At 39.8% G+C, this 22,339-nt stretch overlaps 1 protein-coding gene across 1 annotated transcript in view; it reads right to left on the reverse strand.

Annotated features, from left to right (window-relative positions):
* The window catches only part of ARHGAP32 (Rho GTPase activating protein 32), a 389,933-nt gene extending 380,764 nt beyond the window's left edge, over positions 1–9,169 (reverse strand). The window contains exons 1-2 of the mRNA XM_075190517.1: positions 8,886–9,169; positions 6,109–6,189 (exon numbers count right to left, since the gene is read on the reverse strand). The gene's annotated coding sequence lies outside the window, so the exon portion shown is untranslated. The remainder of the gene's footprint in view (positions 1–6,108; positions 6,190–8,885) is intronic.
* Between the last annotated feature and the right edge of the window lie 13,170 nt (positions 9,170–22,339).

The raw sequence follows: 22,339 nt of genomic DNA on the forward strand, positions 1-22,339 counted from the left end.
TACTAGGAGACTAATGTAAATAGGCCCTTCAGCCTCATGAGAGTGATGTGATGCCCACTCAATACATGTGGCACTAAAACACCCATATAGAGGACCCTTAAAGAGTAATGAAAATGCCATAGAACCAGCATGCCTAGCTTTTATTCATGTTCAGGTAGATTAGGCTTTACTCTATAGCTGGGGGAGGGATATCTCATAAAGTTCTACTTACTCATGCCCAAACATTGAGGGGCCCTTCACTTATTTAACTGTTAATGGAGTGTAATAATACACCCAGTACGTATTGCTACATTTGTCTTTCCAATGATTGCTATTTTGATGGAGAAGGACTAAGTACAGCTGCTCAGCTCTGAGATCGCTACTAGTGAGATGTTTTGAACCCAGAAAGCAATATGTTATTAAAGAAATTCTATTATAGTGAAAAATTAAAAAACAATAAATTCACATATATTAATATGAAAATTTACTTGTTGCTTTTGCTCATTTCCCACCATGCCGGTATCCTTTCTATATCAATTGTATTCATTATTTTATTTCAAATTTTGTTTGTTTTAAAATGTTTCACACAAGTACTTGAGATTGTTTCTGTAACCTTATGACCAAAGCTGCTCTAATTGACTTGTACTATTGTTTGCAAACTGATTCCCTCATTTTTCACACTCTAACAACATTCCATCACTGCCACTGGGAATATGCCCAATATAATAATTCTGTACTAACCACTGGACTGAGTGGCAGGCCAATGAGCTAAGGCTTTGTATTTTTTCTTTGCTTTGCCCTCTATAATATATTACATTTTGGGGTAAATGAGGCAAGCTGACAGTTTAAAGTGGGTTTGAAAAGTGGAGATCAGATTCTAGTTATCATTTGTTTAGTACATTCTGCAAAACCAACCCACACGGAAAGTTAGGGATGTAAGATCATTTTATTATATGTAGAAATGTTACACAATGTGATAATATAAATGAACTGCTGAATGAACGTAATTATGAATTCATGCTTTTAGCTGTGGTTCAGATAATGCAAAATTATGAATGTGTGTATTTAAACTGGAAATAAAACCCAAAGATGAAAGCAATGAATCTAAAACTCCATAAGATTGCTGTGATCTACCAAAGTGGGTGACATTGTGCTATATACAGTATACACTGCTGCTAGAATGGCTGTTTAATAATTATAATCACTGATTATGGGGCAGACTCACAGAAATATGGTAGCATGCAGAACATTTCTGCGTCATCTTATGATTAACCACCAGACCTGCCTGTACACCATTGGCTCTGCAAATAGAGTTCATTGAACCCTAGAATGAAAACATCATCGGCATATCATTCAGACCATTTCAGTAGTACATGCTCTCACCATGTCTGTCCAGCATTAAGTCCGAACAGTCATGTGCGCTGTAATCTACATAGGATTAAATGAATCCTATTTGCAGCACAGTTGAGCTGCCTTCTCCAATAGATAAATGCAGCTCAGACCGAACAAACCTCAGGGCAGGGAACGCACCTGTGCGCACAAACCCCAAGGTTACATACAATTAGATGTTTGGCCCACGTTGCTTCTCTGTTTGGGCTGTGTTCTTAGCTGCGGTACAAGTCTCCTGTATAACCACACTGGACTTTCACACACATTAATCAATAAAATGAGTGGATTTACATTGTTTTCATATTAGCATCTCTTAAAAACTGAGCTTAAGGAGCACACTAGAAATGGAATCAGGTTTACTATTGTGTTGCAGGACAACTCTTTTTTAGAACACATTAGTTAATCCAATAATGCATATATCGACATACAAAATCAATTTGCTGTAAGCATTATTAATTAGCAATTATTAGTAAAAAAAAACACTTCCCAAAGTGATGTCTTTTGCAAGGAATAATAGTAAAATAATGACTGTGGCCACGTAACAGAAGACAGACACATGGAAGCAGGTGTGCTGTGCAGACAGGACTCGCCTGCTGTAGTTAATGCTTCAGAGCAAAGAGAATTCCGTTCAGTTGGAAATGAGTGGTTGTTATGACTATAGCCCTATGATATTGTACATACCACTGGTTTTGTGATGAGTGTTTAATATAAAATCAAGCTCAATGCTACTGTCTATTGAGTGAACTGCAGCCAAAACATGACTGCACCTGCTGGCTCTCATGCAGCAGGACTGTGTGTATGTTTCTCTATGCTTAAGAGGTAGGCAAGGTCAAATTTGCTGTGAAATGAATGACACACATTTGTATCAACTGGAATACTATCAGCAGCATCCCACAATGGATTCAGAGAAAAGCATTTAAGAAAAGTCAAAAACCCTGTTTTCTCATACATCCAATTGGGGGACACTGGAACAATGGGGAGGTTCCTTAGCTGTCCCTATGGGAGAGAATATTCTGAAAATGCTATATGCAAAATCCTTCACCCAAAACTAGCAAGCACGCTGAACTTATAAAATTTTGTGAACGTCTGGACAGATGACCAGGTGACTGACCGACACTGCCAGGCCAGGGCCCACCACCCAAGAGGCACTCACCGATCCTGAGGACCGATAATTTATCTGCCTATCAGATAGCTCCTCTCAGCCCTGACAACATCCAACAAGACAAGGGATCTCTACCATTGTGAAGATCAACAACAGCCTAAAGTAGGAATGACTATGTCCTGATTTAGAAGGAATTTTAACACCTTAGAAAGAAAAAAACGGCTTTGTCCAAAGAAATGCCCTGTTTTCATGAAAAATGATAAATGGAGATCTGCAAGACAGAGTCCCTAGTTCAGAAACTCTTCTCGCCATAGAGATTGCCAAAAGAAAAGTAGTCTTCATACGGGAGATTTTAACTACACAGACTCCAAGGGTTCAAAGGGAGGATATTGTAAGGCTGCCACGACTATGTCCCAGTGAGCTATAAGAAGAATATAAGCAAATACATAAAATCTGTACTTCTGGCACAAGTCGGCTTCTTTTGAAAGCAGACTCACAGGGTTGAAACATAAACCCTTAAAGAACTAGGTCTCATAGCCCTGTCAAGACCTTCCTGCAAAAACAGAAGAAGTTAGGCTAATTTAAATAAAAAAAATTAAAAGGAAAGGTATGAAACCCCTTCTTCTCAAAGCAAGAGCTATAAATATAGCATACCGTATGGTAATGTTTAGCCTAAACCAGTTTTCAAGCTTTAAGCATGGTCTAAACCATGCTGTTGGAGAATACTCTAACCTTTAAGAATCAAGGCTTCAACAGCCATGACCTAAAAGCCAATCAAGCCAAATCCTTATGGGATTTAAGGGATTTCAAATGCAAGGGATTTCAAGCTCAAAACTGTATGAAAAGTTCTCTTGGGAATTTGGACCAAGCAAAGATTGAAATAAACCACAACCCCCTCTGCTTTTCTGGAACTGGGACGACCATATCTGAGGAGACTAAATACTGAATGTCATGTGGCCTCCTGGAAGACCGATGGTGAAAAACCATCTAGGTGGGGACTTTAGAAGATCTATGATGTTGAGATGTAATTGTACCACTGATCCTGGAAGAGAAGAAGGTGGGCTTCCATTACAGCTGCTCCTAGGTGGGCAGAGAGCCCGCCATGCTGTATATCTGAGGGTTTAGTAGCTAGTCGCATAGTAGAGAGAAAAAGATTGCTCTCTGGAATTAGAACCCTGCATTTCCTGAGAAGCATAAGGGCTTATAGCCCAAACCAGGTCCTCCGAGGGAATAGGAGGAAGAGGAAAGAGAGGGCCAAAAGGCGTGAGTTGAGGGAATGAAGGAATGGTTTACCACCCTGGCACATGCTGCAAGCTAAGAAGCTACGCAGTAGATCTGTCTAAGGAATTAGTCCAGGATGGTCCTACCAGGTCGGCAGCAAAGTACATAGGGTGTTGGTCCTGGACTGTCCTATAGGCAATTTTGCCTGACATTTTGAACGGGTAAAAAATGAAACTGATGTCGCCCAAACAGACTTCACTCTGGCACTACTCTCTATCTGACATGACAGAAAAAGATGATGGAGCAGGGGGACAGCCGTAGCACACAATCTGAAATAAAGAAAGTGAAACTACAAGACAGACCAAGACCACACAGAAAAGGATACCAACCCCCATAAAATCCCACTGTACAACATGCATACACAGTTAGAACGAGGGAGAGGGGGATGTACGGTCCACTCCTATGACCATTCAGATGCAGCAGAATGTAAAATAAAATCAACACTGTGCCAAAAGTGTCTCTCCTGTGAGGCACTAAGAGATAACGCACTCCCAGCAGGCTAGAGGATGTGCAGGGCTCAGACTCTGTGTCAGATATATTAAAGGTCCAACTCCTGCCTGAGACTCCATATCCCTACGATTCCAGTGTCTACCAAATGGATGTATGAGAAATAAAATGTTATGTTTTTCTTGTAAAAAACTATTTGAGATTTTGACTCATTTAAGGCATAAATGAATCATGCTAAGAGAGAGGGGACCTCAGGACTGTGCTTGTTACATGTGGACATCGTTCAGCGATGGAATGATCCTGCAGTGTGTATGCACTCACAACCAGCAGTGTCCATAGATCTCTATAGAGTTCATGGAAGCATGACTTATAGATCCTTTTAGTAGGTAAGGGACCACGGAGGGATGTGACAAAACGCAGTTCCCTCACCTGGAATACTGTGTACCATTCTGGAGGCCATGTCATCAAAAAGACAAAAAAAACACCAAACTACTCAGTTAAGGGCTTCTAAATGGTGCATGTGGTACATAACAAAAGTTATCATGAGAGAGACTACATGCTAAATATTGTACTGCATAGAGGACAGAAGGGAGCGATAGAATTGTAAAGATATTAATAGTTTAGGATGGCCGTATTCTTTACAATAAGAGAACTTCTAGAATACGGAGACACATTTGGAGGGAAAAAGACTGAAATGTAATATAAGGAAGAACAAAGAGGGATGTAATAATCTTTCATCATTTGTGGTAAGTGGTCATACCCCACTCCCCCAGTCTGTACTACCCTATTGTGTCTCCCCCTTTTCTTTAGGATATAAGCTCTCAGGAGCAGGGCCCTCTTTCCGTGTGTTTTCCTTCTACTGTTCCATCACCCTCTGTACCTCATGGCTGCTTCAGCCCTGTTTTCTTGAGCTCAGTCCTACTTCCCGCTGATTACTACCATCACTAGCATTCACTGTCCCTCATATAATTTGATCTATATTACCGTGTTACCTGTATTTGTATTCATTCAGTATGTCTGGTCTTTGTATTTTGTTTTTCATGTATCATGTTATGTGTTATGGATCACTGTTTTCTGTATAATGATAATAATAATAATAAATGATCTTTTCAGCAGATGGTTATGACAGATAAAGAGCACAGATCGGAAGGTAAATGTTGCAATACGTGTATGCTGAGTACACATGGATGCTGCATGCTGATCGTGACTTTCAGTTGTTGCTAAAATCATTAACGACATCGCAACAGGAGAAATTTTCTGTAGTGTGTACCCAGCCTAAGGCCCAAAAAATTTTTTTCTACATAGTGAACTGCATTTTAACTGTGTAGTCAGAAAAATTCCACTAACACTGAAAATCTTTTATGTGCTTTGAAACCCTACCAACTACAGAATGCTGGCATGAGTCTAACATGATTTTTGTTATATTATTATTATTAAATGTTTAAACTTTTTATTTTCAAGGGACACAACAGCTACAAAGTGTGTAATGATACAATAATAAAAGAACATACGGCACATGGTCCATTTTTAAAAAACAAACAAAGACAAGCGGGGGGGGGTGAAATTAATTATTTTAGTTTCATTTTATCACAGTCGTAGCATCTATTTCTATGCATATTAGAATGCAAGCATCCAGAAGGTGGCAGGCATTCTCTATACACTCAACTTGAACGAATGAAAACAGGTTTAGCCCTTATACTAGTATCTCTATGTAAGTTAATAGCTACATACCATTGTATATACAATTAAGAGTTATTCATACTAGTCAGCTAATTTTTAAAACTGCAATAATATCCATCACAACTTTTTACTGTTATTTTTCTATTTAATATGTTTATGTGACATAATAATGACATAAGTAAGAAAGTAATGCATGTGAAATATTAGTGAGAGAAAGTATCATATAATACCTGTGTTTGGTCTAACGTCCTCTCTTCTGCATCTAGTCTCAGACTAAACCGCTTACTTCACAGTAGAAAGACAAGTGAAATCTGCAGGTTATAAAAGAAAAAACAGACCAAATAAAATACTAAAGATCAGGACCAAAAAAAGAACATAATATGAACCTCTTGGGAAATGAACTGTAACGTTTAGTTATATTTCATACAATGAATAAAAAAATGGTATATTCTCCTTTATATCAGTATTTTCATATTTGTTTCATCTCAATGGGACTGTATTGTAAATGCAATAAGATGCATTTATGTTTCCACTGGTATTTGACAAAATAACTATTTCCTGTTTTGTAACAGATACATATTTGAAATATTAGAAAAAAAACAAACCACAGACTACACTAGTGAATGTCAGTGTGTTGGCACCATAAGATGGGTGTGCCATACAGCACACTGGTAGCACACACACATGCGTATATGTCAGCGGTTGTACATTTTTGCCTAGAGTGGATCTGCAATTAAGTATAGCCCCACCCACTCCATCAATGTAATCAGAGGACCCCGGATCTCCATGACTCCTAGCAGGACTGATGGCCGAGAGGCAGGCAGTCCTGGACCCTGAGGACAGTAGGGAACTCTCCTGGAAGGATGTTTGTCTGTCTGCAAGGGACGTGGTGTGCTGACAAAACTGTTATTATATGACATAGATACATAGACAGACATGAGGTAAATTGATAGATAGATACATAGATAGTTATGAGGTAAATAAATAGATAGATAGATAGATAATATATATATATATATATATATATATATATATATATATATATATATATATATATATATATATATATACACACATTAGGTAAATAGATAGATAGATATTAGGTAGATAGATATTAGGTAGATAGACAGATGGATATGAGGTATATACATAGATATGAGGTATATACATAGATATGAGGTATATACATAGATCGATACATAGATAGATATGAGGTAAATAGATATTAGATAGATAGATAGATATGAGGTATATACATAGATGAGGTATATAGATATTAGATAGATAGATAGATAGATATGAGGTATATACATAGATAGATATAGATATGAGGTATATACATAGATAGATATAGATATGAGGTATATACATAGATATGAGGTATATACATAGATATGAGGTATATACATAGATATGAGGTATATACATAGATAGATATAGATATGAGGTATATACATAGACATGAGGTATATACATAGACATGAGGTATATACATAGATATGAGGTAGATAGATAGATATGAGGTATATACATAGATATGAGGTATATACATAGATATGAGGTATATACATAGATAGATAGATGAGGTATATAGATAGATCGATACATAGATATGAGGTAAATAGATATTAGATAGATAGATATGAGGTATATACATAGATAGATAGATATGAGGTATATACATAGATATGGGGTATATACATAGATAGATATAGATATGAGGTATATACATAGATATGAGGTATATACATAGATATGAGGTATATACATAGATATGAGGTATATACATAGATAGATATAGATATGAGGTATATACATAGACATGAGGTATATACATAGACATGAGGTATATACATAGATATGAGGTAGATAGATAGATATGAGGTATATACATAGATCATACTTGCCAACATTTTTTTTTTTTTTTCCGGGAGATGCCGGCTGGGACGTGGGCGTGTAGGGGGCGGGGCTGCGAAATCGCGTCATTTTGGCCCCGCCCCCGTGACGGAATGACGCAAATCGCGTCATTTTACAGTGGGGGCGGGGCTAAACGCCGCGATTCCGGGTGAATCGCGGCGTTTAAACTAAATTTTTCTCCCTTCCTATCAGGGAGATTGCCACACTCGTCCGGGAGACTCTCGCAAAATGCGGGAGTCTCCCGGACAATGCGGGAGAGTTGGCAAGTATGACATAGATATGAGGTATATACATAGATAGATAGATGAGGTATATACATAGATCGATACATAGATATGAGGTAAATAGATATTAGATAGATAGATAGATATGAGGTATATACATAGATGAGGTATATAGATATTAGATAGATAGATATGAGGTATATACATAGATAGATATAGATATGAGGTATATACATAGATATGAGGTATATACATAGATATGAGGTATATACATAGATAGATAGATGAGGTATATACATAGATCGATACATAGATATGAGGTAAATAGATATTAGATAGATAGATATGAGGTATATACATAGATAGATAGATATGAGGTATATACATAGATATGGGGTATATACATAGATAGATAGATATGAGGTATATACATAGATATGAGGTATATACATAGATAGATAGATGAGGTATATACATAGATAGATAGATGAGGTATATACATAGATATGAGGTATATACATAGATATGAGGTATATACATAGATGGATAGATGAGGTATATACATAGATGGATAGATGAGGTATATACATAGATATGAGGTATATACATAGATATGAGGTATATACATAGATAGATGAGGTATATACATAGATAGATAGATGAGGTATATACATAGATGAGGTATATACATAGATATGAGGTATATACATAGATGGATAGATGAGGTATATACATAGATATGAGGTATATACATAGATAGATAGATAGATATGAGGTATATACATAGATATGAGGTAGATAGATAGATATGAGGTATATACATAGATATGAGGTATATATATATATATATTAGGTAAACAGATCACCTCTGATGGATCCTGTGTGGTCTGTACACTGCTCATGCTGGGGTCCTCCTGCTCTCACTGAACTACAACGCCCAGCAAGTTCTGTCAGAATCCTGGGACTGTAGTCCATCACCTATGAGGCCACAGAATACTGACAGGTGTATATTACACATGATATATGTATTTAGTAAATGAGTGACTGGAACAAAGTATTGTGAATGTTAAACGTGTGGCCCCTCGGGCCCCCTACACCCTGTCATGCTGTTACGGCTGGTCCCTAGTGATCGGCCTCAGGTTATTACGCTGCTAGTGATATACACAGTAGTCTCCTCATGGAGCGGCCACGGTTCAGTCACCGAGCTTCCCGCACTTTCCCTCCTCCCCACGTGATCAGCGCACCTGAGCTGCGGTGACGTCACTGCCCGCACAGGTGGTGGCGGCCGGCAGGTAGGAGGAGGCTCGGGCCGGTGTCACTGCCCACAGGCTGTTAGATATGATGACATGAGGTCCAGTGCATCTCTTTACACTGTTATATCTGTAATCCAGAGCCTAGGTACATTATGTCAGCTGAGTGCACTGACACAGCGGAGCTCCTAGGGGTGGAACACTCTGGATGAATCATGGATTGTCCTCCACAGAACCTGCACCTGTGGTGTGTGCACTGCAGACAAGGTGGGGATCTGGTCAGTGCTAGCTGCCATATACACATATGTAATACACCTGTTGGGTCTTATAAGACAACTGTTCAAAATGATCAGGGGTGCTCATGTTACCCCCCCCATAGTATTACACATGGTTAGTGGCTATGCTCCAGCACCCACACAGCTCGCTCCTATGTGATGCATTACATTCTGGATGTGAAGGTCAGCATTCAAGCATTTTATTGTTAATTTCTGCATCATTTACTATTTGCCTATCATTTATATTTGATTTAAGATAAATCAGTAATGTTAGTTACTTGTTAATTATAGGGGCACCACTTAAAATTTGGTCTCATTTTGATTATCACCATGTTCCCACCCATCTGTCAGACCTTTCTGCTACCTCCCCTGCAGACACAATCTATTGGCTCCCCCACCATCTTCGTGTCTCTCCCGCATATCTATGTCTATACATAATATCCACTTGTGCCCTTTATCACACAGTCCTGGTGGTGGGGTTCTTAGTGGGGGTTTCAGAAGCACCAGCTCTCTACTCACAATATATTTAACCAAATCCTCTGTGGTATGTCAGATGGGCGGAGTATAGTGACCCTGTATAATTAACAAGTACCCTAAATTATTTAAATTTACTCTATTTTTTATATTGGGATTCTATGAAGGTAGTGATCACGGAGATCGACAGCGATAGAACAGTGACAGTATGGGGCGGCTCAGAACGATTAGTCTATCATGTCAGTAATTGTAAATCCAGGTCTGATTACAGTTAACTTAGTATCTTGCTGCATGTTTGCTCAGCATGAATTGGAGGAATACAAATTGAATTAATATGTATATTTCATTAAGATTAACCAAAACTTCCCATTCCCTGTCTATGTAGTTCATCCCTGCCTGATTCTCTATCCAGTAGCCTGTCCGGAGCCCCCAGATTTTTCCTGATTAAGAACAGGGATCATCCAGGAATTTTAGAATGTAAAAGGTAATAATTACGTATTCTGGATAAATTCACAGTTGTGACACATTCTCACCATTTTGTTATGCTTGTCCTTGAAATCTTTCCTCTGTTTTGAGTTTTTCAATAGTGGATTTGCTTTGAATATTCTTTGATCTTCACGATGAAGCTTCCCCCCCTCCCAAATGCAGTAGCCAATTGTTTGACCTCTTACAGACAGCTGTGTTTAATTTGAAAGTGAGCAACATTTTAATTGCACACTCCAATCAATGAAGTATGTCATCTCTGTAGATAACTGTCTCGGGGATTATTAAGGTGTATCTTGACAACTGAGATATACGTATGCAAACTTTGTTATTACATTAAGAAATAACATAAAAGTTGTTGTTTGTATTTCACATTAGAGTGTTTTGTGTTGATCTTGTTGACAATCCCCAAATAAACCCATTCTGAAATCTATTTATCTATGTGTGTGCTTAGTCAAGCAATCTGTGGGACACACAAACCTAGTTAGAAGTGTCTTGGTGTGTTGGCAGGTAACATTGCATCATAGCTACAGAGCATCTATCATATAATTGTGTTTGCTGTCAGCGCATTTCTCACAGTGGTTCCCCTCACTGTAGCGCTCAGTCAGCAGAATTTGGGATGAATATATTGACTGACCTCCGTTCCACATTTATCACCCTCATATCTGCCTTTCGTATCATGATTTATGATGGAGATCTTCTGTGCTGCTAAAGAGAAACAAAACCGTGAGCACCGTCTTAGCTGAAACATTGCCATGACTAATAGGTGTAATTTCCATATAAAAGCAAAGTCAATAACCATTTGCATCTTATTTTTGTTGGCTTTTCACAGTGTCCTCCCCCATTTAGCGTTGAATCATCTCTGTTTGTATTGTGTTCCTTCTAAAGTTCATCTGGATAATATCTGGGTGTGTGTGTTCATGTAATACAAGCAGTTATTGATTGTGGCTCTGATGGAGCATGAACCTATAGTCACCACATAAACATTGGTGTCAGAAACTGTACGTGGTATACAAGTGTGAACAATCTAACATTAGTCTGAGCAAAAGTCTATTTGTAATGTACAGTTGTCACAAAGCCGGATATATAATTCCCTCTCCTGTGTTTTGTACATTATATTATAATATTTTATGTATTGATAGCCCATGTGATGACTCGGGGAAACCTCTACCTGTCTCCCTAAAACTCACTTGCAGACACGCTCACAGGTAACGAGAGAAGTCTTTTGACATATTTATTAGGACAAAGACCTGACAAATAGTGGCTGGTGTGAGTAAATGGTTTGTTCTGTAAACGACAATAGAAAAACTTGTAGAGTGGTATTACTGTGAAAGCTTAAGGGTTAATGTGGCAAACATTTGAAGTAAAATGTAAAGCGGATAATACAATAAAATATACGATAAAGTAACAATCAACACTCATTAGAATACTGACAATACAATGACGATAGGAAAACACATGAAGCAATGTTGTGATAATGTTACAAATGTAGTGTGACTAAACACTGAAATTAACCCTTTCAACTTGGTAAAGTATCACGTCACGATAAGCCTACTGGTAAGGATTAGGGCCTTGTAGTAATTAAGAGGGTTTACACCCTGAATAAATAATATTTGTGTGTGGCAGAGACAACACAAATAAACAAGATTACATTCTAGACTAAAGCTGGCTTCAGTGCAATAATAGCAATGCCACAATTTGTGTCATGTTAGGATAAATACAATGTCTCTGCATTGTCCTTGCAAGATGAGAAAACAATAGGGGTTGTAGTCCCTGTTATGAGTTAGTGTGAGGAAAGGGGTATCTGTAGTATACTCAGCGCGTGGGGCAACTGTGGTCTCAAAACACACAGACAATTAGATACTTCAACTGGTGAGTATTCCCTCCAACATGTCACTACTCCCTGGGTAAGGAGAGATGAGGGAGAAGTGCCAGCAGTGTAGGGCACTGCCAGGAAGTACCTCTGTCTCAAACAGCCTGCCACACCGGCAGATTGCTCTGGGAGTGGTGAAGTACAAAGTTACACAGGTTGCGCACACATTCAGCGGACACTGACCAACTCTAGATACTGTGAAGACAAATCAAACACAATGTCCTGCAGTGAATCTCTGCACCATATGGCAATATGAAGGGAGTAACTGCAACATCAATAGCAGAGACCTAGAATAGTGCAAAGCAATAGGACAAACGGCATACAACTGGCATATTCCAGGATTGGTTGTGTCTGAACTCTCACTTTCCCTGATGCCTTATTTACTCCTTTCCTCTGAGCTGTTATCTTGCTCTCTCTTTCCTCCTGGACAGGACCTGGATTCCTCCTGCTTCCCTTGAAGGTCGTATGAGACTCTTGTCAGGCTACTCTCTGGCTGTACCAGACTTCCCTATGGGATTGGTCCTCACCTCTATTAGTCTTGCAGACTTGCCTGACAGACTGGCAGCCTTCTTCACCAAACTCTGTTTATAGGGTGTAACGCGCTTCTCATCTCTTTCTCTGAGTGGTGAAATGTCAGTGCCGTCATGACTGGTGGTATTCTCTCTCATTCTCAGCCCTCACACCATCTGTGCTCTGTCTTCTACAGCAGCTCCAGCAATCCTGTGCTGTGCTGGTTGTCTACTCCTTGGACCGGATCCAGGACTCCCAAACATGCAGCGGGCTCTAGTGCTGTGAGATTCTCTCCCTTGTGCAGACTCAGCAGACACTTGTTTCTGGTTGCAGGTTGGTCCTCTGGCATGGCTGCTGACCTGACTATGGCCAAGCCTACCTATTCCTCTCCCACTCTCCTGCATATCTCCTTGTCTGCCTATAATTCTGATGCCAAAGCCCTTTTGGCATATTGTGATGTCATTTCCTGGCTCCTCACAGCTCGGGGTAGAAATTGTAGTGTCTAGAATAGAGGCTGTGTAACACTGTTCCCTACTTCCAGTTACTCTACTCTCCTTGTCGGCTAACTTCTAGGAACTGCCCTTTCTCCTCTGGTAAGCGCTGAGTAGGGGGACGGGGGGGGTTTACATATTATTTAAATTAATAGTTGTTGTGGGCTATGCTGTAATCTGAAGATCCTGTAGCATTGATCTCATTGGTTATCTGTGCTAAAGGTTGGCAGACTTCCTACTTTGATAATGTCAAAAGCTTTCTCCGGAGAACAGTGCGCATGCAGTAGATGGGATGTTCACACTCGACCTTAATCCTCTTGAACATGGTTATTTTTAGGAGTGGGGGTGCTAGCTATAAGGTGGGACACTGCTTATCATAATTTAAAGAAATAACTTTGCCTGCATTTTGTTTACAAGCAGAGAATGAAGAGAAGCATCTTCATGCATTGGATGTTGTGAGGTCTCCATGACAAGGATCTGGCTGTGAGTGATTTGCAGGAAGCAGTTTATAAAGGCCTGAAGAGTGAGAAATCAGTATCGGGTGCTGGCAACTTATTAAAAGGGATCGGTTGTTAATCCACCTGTCCGTTTGATGCTGGCGTGGTCTATGGCTAACTGCACAAAGTCTGCCTTGCAGTCTTGCACTCCCAGAAGTGACTGGGGTGCCCGATCGGATTACCAGCCAAAGAACTGCTTATATCACAAGCGTCCAGACTTTATAGGAGTAGACTCTGAGCTCTTGCAGTTAGGTCGTACCTCACATGGCTAGGGAGAGGGATTTCTCTGCTGAACAGAATAATAACTGAGATAGATGAACTGGGGATTGGGAAATCAGATAAACCTACTCAATCTGTTTTCCCAGCTGAGACCAGCTCATGTTTTACTTAATGTCAGGAATATCATACCATTCCCTAGAACAGTCTTTGCCGATTCTACCTGATGAGATGTAGATAAAAAATCTAGGACATGCTCAGGCCGATGCGGAGGTGGATGTCTGTGATTTCAAAAGTTAAGCTGGAAAAATATGTAAAAATAGCGCATTTATGCCCGTATGCTGAGGTGCACGCATTGTAAGGCGCCTCTAGCTCTCCGCAAGTACCATATATGTCAGATGTACATTGCACAAGAAAAGTTTGTTTTTAAATATTTATTTTGATAGTGAAAAGCACATTCACTATTAAGGTTGATTTACATGAAAGACAAACAAACAAAAAACTATATTACACAAACTATATTGCACAACAGAAATAATATTCCATATTGCGTAAGAATGAAAGTAGCAAACAATTTAATTTTAAAATATATGAAAATATTAACACAAAAGCTAGGAATCCTCTCAAACGCATTTAATATCCCATAAATACATATAGTATATAAGTAAGTAATTAATAAAAGATACTTCTATTTAGATGGCTTCTTTTATGATTGTCTCCACCCGATGAAATCACATATAGATAAAAAATAAAATCACAATAGTGAAATATTGTATGTATATAGTGTTCTTATAATTAAAATTCATTTATATGATGCAGAGAATCAGACGAATCTTCAATCAAACTGAAGGTTATCCCAAATGCAGTACCCCCTTTGTCAGGCTACTCACAAGGGCATAATGGGTACAGGAGCCTTGATATCAAAATCTGTATATTTTTCTTCTTCTCCCTCTGTAGGATTCAAACAATCTGGAATCCTTCCATCCAGTGTGGCATATAGAAACCAAAACAAAAGAAGGGGCATCTAGCATAATACTGTTTTTTTTTATTGCACATTCATTTTAAAATACACCCACAAAATCCTATAATACACGCACAATCGCTAAAGACAGAACCTATCGACTTCAGACGTAAATTCACATACAGCCAATCAGAAGACACTCGCCCCGATCAGCCCCCCTATGGATCCTCCACTGCTCGGGTGCCACTAAAAACATTCTGCAGTGCCATCTTGTAGCACACGTGCCAACAAGTGTTGCCGATGCTTGGTTTAGATAGATCCCCTTTCTATGTTTATGTTAACTTATGTTGCCCTCCATTCTGTGCTATATGTTTATGTCAAGATAAGTCTTTCACAGTGTGGTTTCGTTGATTGTCCCATGATCTGCTAATCTACCTCTCCTCAGTTTGAACCACACCCATCTTTTCAGTTTACTTCTCCGTACATATAACCACAAAGTTTTTTCCTTGTATGTTTTATCTCTTTTGTTCTTCTTCTTATTTATAAGCTGATTAAGTAAGGATAAAGGAAAACATTGGTGTGTCTAATGTATACATGCATTTACACCACTGTATGTGTGTGTAATATAAAAAAAAAACTACATAATCTAACTATAATGGGTATAAGATATTAATTACTCCTGCTGTTACTCTCCTATCTCTTCCCAATAACTTTATACTATTGTTTTTACCACTGACTGCTTATAATCTCTAAAGCTGATTTTTTTTTTTTGTTGTAAAAACTGCAGGTGAGAAACCACAGGGGGATATAGAACATGTCAGCATTTTCTAAATGGAGACAGCTACAGGATTAGCAGTGTTAATGTTTGGTTTTGGAATTTTTTTATTAGCATTTTTTAGTATCTCACCCATTCTTAAAAAACAATCTTGACCCTACTTTCATCTCTAACTACGCCCCATCTCACTCCTCCGCTTTGCCTCCAAAATACTTGCAGTTTGTCTACATCTGTCTCACCAGCTGCCTCTCTAACAACTCCATCCTTGATCCTTCTGCCCCCTCCAAATCTATAGACCACTTCTCCCTCCTTATTCACCTAGACCTCTTACAGCCTATGAGACCATGAATCACCCTCTCCTACTGCACACCCTTCATACCAATGGCCTCCCTGACACTGTTCTCTCATGGTTCACTTCCTACCTCAACAACCTCTCTTTCTCTGTTTCTATCTCTGATTCCTCCTTCTACCCCCATCCATCCTTCCGAAGGAGTCCCTCAGATTTCTGTCTTTGGCCCTCGGGTCTCTTCTCTGTACAAGTCCTCCATGGGTGACCTCATCCGTTCTTTCGGCCTCCAATATCAACTCTATGCCAACGACACCCAACTGTCCAGTTGCCTCTCCGCCATCTCCTCCTGTATGTCCTTATGCTTTCTGAAACTTAGCATGGCCAAAACTGAACTCATTGTCTTCATTCCCTCAAGAATCTACTCCACTCCCGACCTCTCCATCACTATTAACAACACCACTATCTCCTCTGTTTCCCAAGTTCATTGCCTGGGTGTCATTTTTGACTTCACCCTCTCATTCATCCCCCCCCATCCAATCTCTTGCCTGATCCCGTCACCACCAGCTCCACAGCGTCACTGGTATAGGACCCTTTCTCTCCGATGATGCCACCAAAATTCTTATCCACACTCTGATCTTTTCTCGCCTCAACTGCTGCAACCTTCCCCTTACTGGCCTCCCCTGCTCCCATCTTGCTCCTCTTCGATGTATATTTAACGTTGCAGCAAGCCTCATTTTCCTCTTTCGCCACTCTATTAATACCTGCCCTCTCTGCCAAGCCTTACACTGACTCCCCTTTCCCTACAGAATCATCATCATCATCATCATTTATTTATATAGCGCCACTGATTCCGCAGCGCTGTACAGAGAACTTGTTCACATCCATCCCTGTCCCATTGGAGCTTACAATCTAAATTCCCTAACATACACACATAGACAGACAGACACTAGGGTCAATTTTGATAGCAGCCGATTAACCTACCAGTATGTTTTTGGAGTGTGGAAGGAAACCGGAGCACCTGAGGAAACCCACGCAAACACGGCGAGAACATACAAACTCCACACAGATAAGGCCATGGTTGGGAATTGAACTCATGACCCCAGTGCTGTGAGGCAGAAGTGCTAAAACTTAGCCACCGTGCTGCGCTCCTCTTCAAACTCCTCACCCTCACATACAAAGCCCCCTCCAACTCCACTGTTTCCCACAAGTGCAACCTAATCTCTTTTCATAATCCCTCACGCTCTCTGGTCGACCAATCATTCGCATCCGAATCCAAGATTTCTTCTGTGCCGCTCCCCACCATTAGAACAATCTGCCTTGTTCTATCAGACTATTCCCCTAGCCTGTAAAGCTTCAAACTCTCCTTGAAAACCCACATGTTCATTAAGGCCTACCATTCCCCTACAAAGTATACCTCACCCTCTGTCTTCCTTCATCTCCTCGCCCACTCTTGCTTCCTCCCCTCCTTTCTGATATCTAGATCCCCTTACACCGTCTCAACCCCGTGTGTCAATCATTTGTCTGCCCCTTTCCTTTTAGATTGTAAGCTCTCTTGAGCAGAGCACTCTTCCCTACTGTTCCTCTTCTTTTCGTTACCCACTTACCAGCTAAACTGCGCACCTCCACCTTGGGCTCTCTGCCCATTGATTTCACACCTCTACCAGTGGCTCTAATACTGCTAGTTGCGCCCACGGTCATGGACACAGCTTTCAGCTTGTGCTGAATATACCACTTGCATTCCATTGCCCATTAAGGCTGCTATTAGCTGCATTGAGAATCAATTGTAGTGTTATTTGTTTACTGTATTACCATGCACTGTCTTGGTTTTTGCCCTTTGTGGCTCGTATTTGCAAATATATTAAATATACTTCATGCTTTCTTTATGGGATACTAGGAGCAGGTTTAGTTGTCCTCTGTAATTAACAGATTACTTCACTTTGTATTCTATGAGAGAGAGAGGCAACTAGATAGCTGTTGTAGTGCAGAACACAATGTGTACCTTGTAGGGTTGACCTGGCTGTTTCCAGATCCACCTGGATAACCTGTTTACATATGCTGTACGGGCTGTCAGTCCCTGCTGCAGGGCTGCGGCATATCCTAAGATGGTGACAGAATGGCTTTCAAGTTGCAGATCAGGTTTGGTCAAGTTTTGTCATGTTTTCTTTACAGCTGCTAAGTTCTCTTGGGTGCGTCCTGCTTGAGGTTTCACTTCTTCTGACATATTTTAATGGTTTTGTATATAGTCATAGAATACAAAGTGTATTTTGTATAAACAGATGTTTCATCTTAGAGCTGTAGTGCACAGAACTTACTATTTCTCATTGCCGGAACCCTGATGACTCGGAAGATAATTTGAAACCACACAATCATATGAAGAAGGATCGTCCGGGTGCTGTTATTTAACACACCAATTTCAATAAGAAACTGCTAGTCTGGAGATTATATTAGCATATGTGACTCTAGCACTGTGACTGGATCACACATAAATAACTTATGGTATGAATTTATTTAAAGGAAATAGCACAGGGCGCTTATTTATATAATTGCACAAGCACTTATGTTTGGTATTGTGTATATGTTGAGATAGGAAATCCTTATTTCTGAGACCAGGGTAGAATTTTTTTTTTTTCTGTTTTAACATTTCTAAAGCAAATGTCTCAATTCTGATGTATATATCTGATGCAATGAGCCTTTGTTTACAAAGTCTTCTGTGTATTGTGATGTGGGGAAATGACTTGTTTGAGGGTTGTACTTTTTCACTGGGAATGTGTATTCTGCAACTTTCTGAATTGTTCATGCCAGTTAGACCTTTTGACTTGCTAGTAGGTCTCCTGCCTCTGAAATAAGATGCAGGGTATCACAGCAAGGTTTTTAAGAATTTCATATATAAGTGTAAATATAGTTGGCTTTGCAATGTATGTAAATCCATGTTTGTGTAAACAGGCTACATCCTGATTCTAAAAATAGCCTGTGTCTGAACTGTATAAAAAGCACTGGCTCTTATTGAAAACTTGTTCTTCTGATTTCATCTGACTTGAGTGATCACCTGGTACCTTTAACCAGTGTGAGGGCAAATAAACATCGTGCTTAAAAGACCTGCTTGGAAACATCTTCAATATTGCTGTATTCCTGTGACCTGCAGATTAGACCCAAATTCTAATCCGTTTACGGCTGTTCTGAGGCTTGGACCCAAGCTCTCCGATACTGCCGCTCTGCCTGCTACCAGCCCTGGTCGGTGTGATAGGCCAGGGGGGATCCATCCACAGCATCCCTGATCCATAGTGAGAGGTCAGGAGTACCAGCCCAGGTACACCAGCAATGAGATACGCTAGCAGCGTCAGTTACCCTGAAGAAACCCGGTTCTGGATGCCAGTAAGGAGTCCAGTGGTGGCAGCATGTGTAATGCGCCCTCCTACATGCGGCAAGAGGGCGCATTTGGGATAACAAAAGGGAACGGTGGGAAAGTAAGCCCAGCCGGTTCCCAGCAACAACAGACAGGGTGGCATAGGCGGTCCATCCTGTCACAAGCACTAAAAGTGAACTAGGGCAGAATGCCTGTCTGCTGAAAGTCTCTATTGATCCAGATCTCAGTCTGTATGATACGGAAGCAGGATACTATCCAATGTACACACAGCAGCTCAGGAAACCTTTCTCCGAAAGGGTTATGAACGCCAATTAGAGATGATCCAAACCATGTTCCTTAAGGCGTCATTAACCTGTTAATAGATGTGATTCAGTCCCTTACAGGTGGAGACGATTGCCTGATTTGTACATATGCTGGTGTGGACTCTCTAAGGGGCTCATGCACAGCGAGATATTTTACATAGCGTATCTTGTGTGAAATCACTCTGCACATGCTCAGAAAGTGGGAGCAGGCGTATGATCCCATGCAGATTTGTGTCATTCTTGCCGCCTTCGCCTGTAGATCAAAAATAGTGAATAAGTAGTGGCCCTGAGATATATTTAAACACCTGCTGCTTCCAATAAGTGGAATTTGCCAATCCACAAAACGTTTACATGGAAGCACAGAGTGTATATCAAAAAGACTTTGTAAGCTTATCCAGGACACTAATAAAACCGAAACATGTTTCTAAAGTTGTTCAACAATCAAATTTATTAAAACTTCTGAAAGAGTTCATCCAAGAAAATGCTGACTTGTGTTTTAAACTCAACGTGAGCGAAATAAACACTTTTTAACGAGGTGATCTCATTCCTATTACACCTTCTATCATCATCATCAACATTTATTTATATAGCGCCAGCAAATTTCGTAGCGCTTTACAATTGGGAACAAACATTAATAAGACAATACTGGGTAATACATACAGACATAGAGGTAAGAGAACCCTGCTCGAAAGCTTACAATCTATAGGACAATGGGAGTTAGAAACACAAGGGCATGTGCTACATCATATTGCACAATGGACCAGCCAGACTGCAAAGGTAAAAGTACTGAGTGGGCTGTGTGTGTTGCAATGTTGGTCAGAAGGTTGTTGTCTTGAGTTAGCTGTGTAGAGGATGGCAATAGGGTAATCTAGGGAAATTAAGATGATGGTTGAGGAATATCATAACCTTGTCTGAAGAGGTGGGTTTTCAGTGAACGCTTGAAGGTTTGAAGACTAGAGGAAAGTCTTACTGTGCGAGGGAGGGAATTCCACAAATAATTTAAGAAGGTAGTATCTGTCACATTGTTTGTACTATGAAGCCAACTGGATTTTATTAGTGACTCAACCAATTGTTACAATGTGGGACTTATGTGTTCATACCATGTAACAACTCAGCAGATTTTTAACAAGCACTTAATTAGTGTACTGTATAAGCACTACTTGATGTGCAAATGCCACTTCAATAGAGTTCTCAAGTGGTCATAACTACCAATCCAGGTTTTGAATGCGCACTACGATTCCCACTGCAATGCAATGTCTCCTCGGGTCATAACGAATATCGTGGTGCTCATAAAAGTAACAAGTCATATCCCGATATAAAAGAACAGGAAGTACTTATCCTACTTCTAGCCAATCAGACACTAGAGACTGATCATCCACCTGGAACTATATTTCACCCCAGTTGTAACCAACTTTAGGAATGTGTGTGTGTGTGTGTGTGTGTGTATGTATGTATATATGTGTCTATGTGTGTGTGTGTGTGTGTGTGTGTGTGTGTGTATATATATATATATATATATATATATATATATATATATATATATATATATATATATATATATATATATAATTATATGTGTGTGTGGGTTGTTTTTTTTATATATTATCAGGAGACAGCAACAACGATATTTAATAAACATCAGTTGGCTTACATTACATTCTGAGATATAACCAAACCACATGACAACTTCAAATAAAAAACATGTGAATAGATTTGTGCTAAATATTTTACAGCTGTGATCTCTATTTTTTGACACAGGTGTGTAAATGTTGCATATTTAAAAATTAAGCTAAATAATAATCATGACACTCATAAGCCACACATCAAACTCATGGTCTCCCATCCAGAACAGAGCCCAGGAGATCCTTGCTTGGCAATGGTAACTTAAACCATTGTTTCACAGTATACCCTTTAGGCTAAATCATAAATAAAAACATAATAATTATGGCTTATAATACTCATGATTAATATGACTGTAAGAGAGGGAATGTGTAAGGCCTGTTCTTCCAGTCTGGGCGTTGCCAGTAGCATACAGCTCTCTGCATACACCTGACACTTCAGTATTGCGCCATATGCCTGATCTCAGAGTCTTCATATAACTAGTGCGAATAGTTATTATTCTGCTCACTGTGTCCCTTTGTGGAGTGGAACGTACTGCCAGCTACATTGGTGCTTGAACTCTGTCTTGTCCTTATTCAGATTAAATCGCTCTCTATAGACAGGCGTTTATGAGCAGTATGGGATTGCAGAGTGTGGGGCTATCTGTTCAGATACAGCTGAAGCTGCTTATCACAGAATTTGAGCATGTTCAGTCATCTGCCCACTTTCTGTCTTTAGCCAATCCCCTGCATTCTGAGGGTATAGATCTATTGCACAAACTGACAGATTATTATTAGAGACTCTTTAGCTACATCCTGTACTACTACTTGGGGTTCTCTTCAGTCTTCTGCTACTGGGATCCATCCCTGCCCTCCATCAGTCCTCTAGATTCCCACAAGCTATTTTATTTAGAAATAATTCGCCTTTTTTTGAACCTTTCTACTTATGAAACTAAGTAACC

Source organism: Mixophyes fleayi, chromosome 11 (assembly GCF_038048845.1).
Source record: "Mixophyes fleayi isolate aMixFle1 chromosome 11, aMixFle1.hap1, whole genome shotgun sequence".
In the NCBI taxonomy this organism is placed as follows: domain Eukaryota; kingdom Metazoa; phylum Chordata; class Amphibia; order Anura; family Limnodynastidae; genus Mixophyes; species Mixophyes fleayi.